Genomic DNA, 7,997 nt, shown 5'->3' on the forward strand with positions numbered 1-7,997 from the left:
AGATTCAGACTAAGAAAACGAGCTAAGTGATCAACAGGTGGTGGTGGTGGTGGGTTGTTGTTGTTGTTCCCCTGATTCTGATTCTGGACTAGCAACTGCATCAATGTGTTCTACTGCTGGATCAACTGGGTGAGCTCCGGTGGAAAGGTAAATCCGGGGTCACGTCTCGGAGGCATCTGAGGGTTTTAGAAAAGATGAGATTTAAGAATAGAGGGGGTCTAAAGAGAAAACACTACCCATATGCACATGAGGCAAAAGAAAACAATTCACTTCATTCAATCAAACAAGGGCATGCAATCGATCTAACTATCGCAAAAGTGCTCGGACTACTGTATTTACACGGTGGACTACTACTACTACTGATGAGGTGGTCTACTAGAAATATTCTTCGGTTACAGACTCCATGATATCTGCTCCGGCTTCATCAACATAGTCATCATCGCTATCATCTGGGTCCGAGTCGGTGTCGTCGATGATGATGTATTCTTCCGGGCGAATCTCCTTGGGTTCTTCGTCTTCATCTACTGGTGTAGGGCCTCCCATAAATATTCTGATCTTCTTGAGCAGATCGTCATTCTTCTCCACCAATACTTCAATTTCTTCTTCATAATCTTCACGTGTAGCCTTGAGTTCTTCCTCCAGTTCTTTGATTCTAGTCCTTGCCTTCTTCAGGTCTATCATGTCGGCGCACATCTGGTTCTCCTGTCGTCGAATGTGCTGGTTTAATTCCTTGATAAAAGCTGCAATTGATCTATCCTTTCTGGTGCTGATCATCCCCCAATGCTCATCTCGGCGCCCACAAATCTGGTAGATAGTATCCTTGAGATCATTGTGGTAGACTTCTCCAATGTGTCCCATGGCGATGTGATCTGCCATGCTCTTCCCTAGACTCCAAGTTGGTGCATCAAAAGAAAATTCTATGGGCTCAGTGACTGGCATGGACGTCCTTCCTGGAACTTGAACTTGAATCATCCAGCGCTCTTCTTCAGGTAAAGTGGCGTTGTAGGTTCCGGTGAAGCTTGGTGCTCCTATGTTCAGGTATCTAGTGACTTCCTTCAGGTGACGTCCAAAGGGTGTATCTTCATCCGGTTGCGTGAACTTGTTCCTTGCATCCGCCATCCTAAAGAGTAGAAAAGATGAGAGGTCAGAAGAGAAGAGAGTGAATAGTGATCTAGGTCTTTTAGCTTAGTGGTCGTGTCCTACAGTCAGCGTGTGCTCTGATACCATCTTTATAGCGACCAGACCTCAAACAGTCTGATCTCTGTGCTCAGGTGTCATCCCTAGATCAGTAATGCTGACACCACACAGTACTTGAAGGATTTATAACAGAGTAGCAATAACACACTTATTACATCGAGTGTCTCAATAGAGAACTTATTACAATAAATACGGCTTAAGGCCATCTAATAACGATAACAACGGAAGGCTTGGAAGATAAGTGAGTCCATCAACTCCAACGACATCACTGAGTATAGAACCACGACCTAAAAACTCCTTAATCGTCGTCTGAAAAGTCTGCAACATTAACGTTGCAGCCCGAAATGGGTCAGCACATGGAATATGCTGGCAAAGTAACACATAGAGAGTAATGGAATGAAATAGCCATACTATATGCATATTTGGCTGGTGGAAAGCTCTATGGTTAAAGTTTTGCGTAAAGCTAATTTTTCCCTACTGCAAAGGAATAAATTTTATTTAACTATCATGGTAGTTGTTAAAGATTGAGAATGGTTGATAGCATTCTCAATCCCAATTAAGCATCATCATTAAACAAAACCCAACAAAATTAAATTAGAGTAACATGTTGAGATTCACATGATAATCCAAGTACTAGATACTCAAGATGTCCATAACCGGGGACACGGCTAACCATGATTAGTTTATACACTCTGCAGAGGTTTGCGCACTTTTCCCCACAAGACTCGATTGCCTCCGTTTGGTTTCTCGCACTACACGATGTTTGAGAAACGGATGACTGAGACATAGTCTTTTAGAAGCGCTAGCACCTTACGATGGATAGACCGTTACACCTACTTTCCCCTACATCTGCTAGTCTACCCTATAAGAGTTCGCACGACTTAATCAACTATGCTAGAGCCCATAATAGCTTGTGGCTGCACACGGAAGTTTCTAGTATGAAAAATCTCATGATCCCTTTGGGCCTGGGTGGCGGTCCATAAAGAAAAACAGGCAATCCTGGAATACCCAGGTACCTCAATCCACCCAGATGTGTGTTTAAGTTGCCACCTTAGATAAACCATTAAATTAACAAACTCACATCTGTCATGGATATCACTCACCCAATCCATGTCTACTAGCATAGCATGGCATAATAGGCAAACGTAGAAGTAACTCCCAAAGGTTTGATAATACAACAGGTAATATGTACTACCTCAACTACTTCCCATCCCACAATTTAATTAGATCCTAATCATGCAATGTTTGAGGATTGATCTAATGCAATAAAACTGGGTAGTAGGAGGTATGATCAAAGTGTTACTTGCCTTGCTGATGATCCGCGAAACCTAGAGATTCGAAGTAACAGGCGGCGCACTCCGGGTATTCTATCGCAGACAAACAAACAAGCATACAATAAGTATTCATCTAATGCACAGGTAAAACTCAAATAAGAGATCTAACCAGAAAGTTCAACTTAAGAACTCCGGTTTGCAAAAAGAATCAAATCAAACGAAGCAACGAAAGTCAAACGGCAAAAGAAACAGGCTTCGTTTACTATTCTGGATCTAGGGCAATTTTTACAGTTGCAAAAACTTGTTTAAGTTGGTTAAACGGATAGAGGGTTTCGAGACAAAACTCCAGGCGCTTGAATCGCCTGATTCCGATAAACGAGCGAAAAGTTATACTAAAACGAAAATTGGATCAGGAATCGCGATCAGAAAAATCGCGGATTTAATCCGAGAAAAGAAAAACGACGAACATTCGCTAGAACGAACGAATGCTCGCTATTTAAATAAATCGGGAAAACCGATCTGTTTAAAAAAACCGAAACAAAAAAAATGAACAAAACCGTCCGAAAAACCGAATGGTTTTTCGAAAAATAAACCGGCGTCTAAAAAAAACTACTTGGCAAACTCCGGCGACAGATCCGGCGGCGGCGGCGGGGCTCCGGCGGTCAGCGGCGGCGGCAGGGCTGCGGCCGGCGGCGGCGCGGGGCGGCGGCGGCGAAGGCGGCGGCGGGGCTGGGGCTAGGGTTTGGGGAGGCTCCCGGGCCGGGCTCCCGGCTTATAAAGGCTGGACGGGCTTAGTGTCCAGGTCGGACACGGCCCGTAGGTCGGTTGCGTTTTTTTAAAATATTCCGCGCAGGAAAAAAATTACTAAACGGACTCCAAAAATCCCAAAATAAATTTTCCCGGGCTTCTAAAATCAAGCCGCACAAGATGAACATTTATTTGGGGCCTAAATGCAATTTTGAAAAACACACATTTTTCCTAAATTCAAATAAAATAACGAAAAACTCCAAAATAAAATCTTATTTGATTTTATTATTAAATCCTCAATATTTCTTTATTTTGGGAAAGTCATTTTATTCCCTCTCTCATATTTTTGTAATAGAAATAATTGATGATAAAATAATTAAAATCAAATGATCCTATTCTCAAAATTTGAGAAAACTCAAATATGAAATAACGAAATCCCCAACTCTCTCCGTGGGTCCATGAGTTGCGTAGAATTTCTAGGATCAAAGCCAAAAGCAAATAAATTATGATATGCAATGATGATCTAGTGTATAACATTCCAAATTGAAAATTTGGGATGTTACAAGTCACTAATAGCGGAGAACAAATGAATAGATTATTGTAGGGTACGAAACCACCTCAAAGTTATCCTTTCTGATCGATCTATTCAAGAGTCCATAGTAAAATAACACGAAGCTATTCTTTCCATTCGATCTATCCTAGAGTTTGTACTAGAATAACACCTTAAGACACAAATCAACCAAAACCCTAATGTCACCTAGATACTCCAATGTCACCACAAGTATTCGCGGGTATGATTATACGATATGCATCACACAATCTCAGATTCATCTATTCAAACAACACAAAGAACTTCAAAGAGTGCCCCAAAGTTTCTACCGGAGAGTCAAGATGAAAACGTGTGCCAACCCCTATGCATAAGTTCAGAAGGTCACAGAACTCGCAAGTTGATCACCAAAACATACATCAAGTGGATCACATGAATATCCCATTGTCACCACAGATAAGCACATGCAAGAGATACATCAAGTGTTCTCAAATCCTTAAAGACTCAATCCGATAAGATAACTTCAAAGGGAAAACTCAATCCATTACAAGAGAGTAGAGGGGGAGAAACATCATAAGATCCAACTATAATAGCAAAGCTCGCGATACATCAAGATCGTGTCGAATCAAGAACACGAGAGAGAGAGAGAGAGATCAAACACATAGCTACTAGTACATACCCTCAACGTCGAGGGTGAACTACTCCCTCCTCGTAATGGAGAGTACCAGGATGATGAAGATGGCCACCGGTGAGGGTGCCGGAACAGGGTCCCGATTGGTTTTTGGTGGCTACAGAGGCTTGTGGCGGCGGGACTCCCAATCTAGGTTTCTTTCTGGAAGTTTGGGGTTATATAAGAGGCGTTGGTGTCGGGGACAAGTCAGGGGGGTTCACAAGGCGGCCACGAGGTAGGGGGCGCGCCCCCACCCTCGTGGGTGCCTCGGGACTCCTTTGGCCCTTCTCCATTACTCCATGGGCTTCTTCTGGTCCAAAAATAATCTTCGTAAATTTTCACGTCAATTGGGCTCTGTTTGATATTCCTTTTCTGTGATACTCAAAAACAAGGAAAAAACAGAAACTAGCATTGGTGTCACACCCTGCATTTTGTAACATGTCATTTTCTTTATTAAAACATGAAAAACAATTGGACCAACAAAAACTTTTGCATTATTTGGCTTTTATTTTGGAGTTGGTTTTCTCTGAGTGATTTTTTTAAGTGCTCTTTAAAGTCAACTAATCCACCTTCTGTACTTCATCTCCTTGCCCCAAACTTCTTCCCAATGATCATGCCATGTGTATAGTACAGTATAGTATTTTCCTACAAAAATAATTTGGCCAAATAGTATTTTCAAAATTTAGTTTTCCAAAAAGCCCTGAGTTGAGGTTTGCACTACAAGTACTTGATTTGGGGTATGAAAAATATTTCAAAAACTATATTTGAAACCTATTAGATATAGGATTCCCATAAACCACAAAAATATAATTTTAACAGTTATTTTCCTATTTTATTTAAAAGCTTTTTTTTAAGGCCAGAAATGGTCTTTAATAGGGAAAAATTATTTTAATGTTCCAAAAATATTTGAGAAAAATCAGGGAAAGTCAGTGGACATATATTTTCCATATATAGGAGTTTCAACACATGGTCATGTTCAGAATATTGGACAAAACCTCCCAAAACTATTTCTGCCCATTTCAAGGATTTGAAATATTTCTATAGGAAATATTTTCATAAAAATCCAAGGAAAATCCAGCAAGTCACAAATGCATATTGTGGTCACCTTGCAAATCCTCATCTCAATTAAGGTCAGTTTGGTTCACCAAAATGCACCAAAACTCTCTCTGACCAGAATCAAATTTGAACAACTTTGTACTACCAACTTTCTCTCCTTGACCCCAACTTTTGTGATCATGTTCATATGACCAAATGAGGCCACTACACCAAGTGGTGCATCAAGGAGAAATGATTTGATCAACTAGATCTGCACAAGTACATTTCTGCTAATTTCTAGGGTTTACAAAAGTTGCATTGGCAACTTTCCCCAAATAAGCTCAAAATTGGTGGAAGACCCTAATTATATGTGTCATTCCACCCTGTGGAGTCTCATGGCAAATGGAAACCATCTACTTGCCCAAACCAGCATCAAACACCTTCTGCCACTTTACAAAAATCCCATTTTGGCCTCTTCCACTAATCTCTGTAGGCTCAACTTTCTACCACGAGCCCTCCTAGTCCCCCTCTAGCACCTGTGAGCTTTGCTGCCCGAGGAAGAAATGATGAAGGGGGGGAGAACCCCATTTTTCTTCTCTGGACAGTGGATTCCTCTCTCTCTCTCAGCCTCCCTCTCTCCTCTCAGCCTTTCAGAGCATCCAAGGCACTCCCCAGCTTTTGCCCATGCCCCCTTCAGCTGCCAGACGGAAGTGGACGTGCGCGGATGCGGGAAAGCCGCGGATGCCGGCCAAAGTCGCGCTTTGGAGCGCCTGGCAGGGCACCTGACCGTTGACGCCGCGGCTCCCGGCCACGTCGAGCCTCCCCCGCGCGCCAGTCGATGCCCCTCGACGTCCGCTCCACGCCAGCAGGCCGCCCACTTGCTCCCGCGCCTTCCTCTCTCTCCTGCAGCTCGCGCCAGAACGCCGCCCCGTTCGGCCAATACTCGCGCCGCTCCTATGGCCCGCCTGCAGCTCGCCCCGCTCCTCCTCTCTCTCCCTAGCACCCTAGACCACTCTCACGAACACCCCCGAGCCCCCCATTCCCTCTCTAACGGACACCAGAGCCGATCCTGCGGACACCCGCAGGCCGTGCCTACGGTGGACCTCGGCTAGCCTATAAAAGGCGACCCCGAGCCTCTCTATCACTCCCTGTCGCTCCCCCACACTCCTAATCCACCTCCCGCACCACCCATTTGTCCCCAGAGCCGCTCGAGCTCGAGATCAAGCTCGAGCTCGAGCTCCGCCGCCTCGGCTCACCAGAGTTCCCGAGGTACAGGCCTCCCCCGCTCCTCCTCTACCCCGATCTGGAGCCACCGCACCCTACTGATCATTTCCCCCCTTGTCTTCCTCTCTGTAGCTGCCGGCAACGGCCGGAGTCACTGCCTCTCGAAGCTCCTCCGCCACAGCTCCTCGTCACCGGCGAACCAGCCACCCCCGCCGGCCAAGTCCACCACCCACCGACGTGCGGCAGCCCCCTGAAGCCATCCCCGCACTCGCCGGAGCTCGCTGTGGCCTACATCGTCGCCGGTAAGCACCGCGACCCCCCTGTCCACGGGTTAGTGATGCAGGCGGACCCCGCCTGTCATCCTCTCCCTCGTTCCCACGCCCCTCTCTCTCTCTCTGTCCTGCGGGCCCCGGGCCGTTAGGTTTGAAATGGGCGGGCGTGCGCGCTGTGCACTGGCTTGGCTGGGTCGGCCCGCTGGCTGGGTCTGCTGCCCTGCAGCTGTTCTGGCCCGGCAGGCACAATGCCCTTTTTCTTTTTCTTTTCTATGGCTTTTCCAAAAATTCCACAGAATTAATTATTTATCCAAATGCAATAATTCCAACTCCTAAATTCCTGTAATAATCCCACCTATTTATGGTGCAACTTTCATTCAAATCCAACAACCTTTTCTTCACTGTAAATATTTAAATGTGTTTTTAAGCATTTAAATAAACCTTCGAAAACCCATTTCTCCTATTCTGCTACTCCAAATCCAAAACTAGGAATTTTCCCCTTCTTAGTTTTCAACCTAGTATTTAATAAAAATGAGTTGACATTTTTCTGAGCACTTTGGTTTTTTTGTTTTATTATTGCCTTATTTTCTCGTTGTTATTTTGTGACCATAGATTGCGTTGCTGACGAAGGAGTTGGACCAGAAGACTTTGAAGACCCAGAAGACTTTGTTGAGCCAGGCAAGCAGCCCTTTGACCATGCCTATGAAACCCTTTTTATGCATTTCATATAGCACTTTATTATTGTTGCATCGGAATCATGATGAGATGGTAGCCACTTTGGTGGGTTGCCTCCATTTCCTCCTTGTTGATACTTGCATTGTGCATGACCCTACCTTCTTATGAGGGTTATGTCGGTGGGAGTAGATAGGGTGCTAAAGTAGTCGCTACGCAAAAAGGGACGGGAATGTGCATGGTGATGGAGACAAGGTATTTTCAAAAGACTTTTCAAAACCCCGTCGGGTGCCACTTATGCCCGAGGGAGATAATGAGATGGGTAACCACTTGATGACGAAGTGGTATACCGAGGCAAG

The sequence above is a fragment of the Triticum urartu genome, chromosome 6A, assembly GCF_056163025.1.
Source record: "Triticum urartu cultivar PI428250 chromosome 6A, HENAU_Tu73, whole genome shotgun sequence".
Taxonomy (NCBI): Eukaryota; Viridiplantae; Streptophyta; class Magnoliopsida; order Poales; family Poaceae; genus Triticum; species Triticum urartu.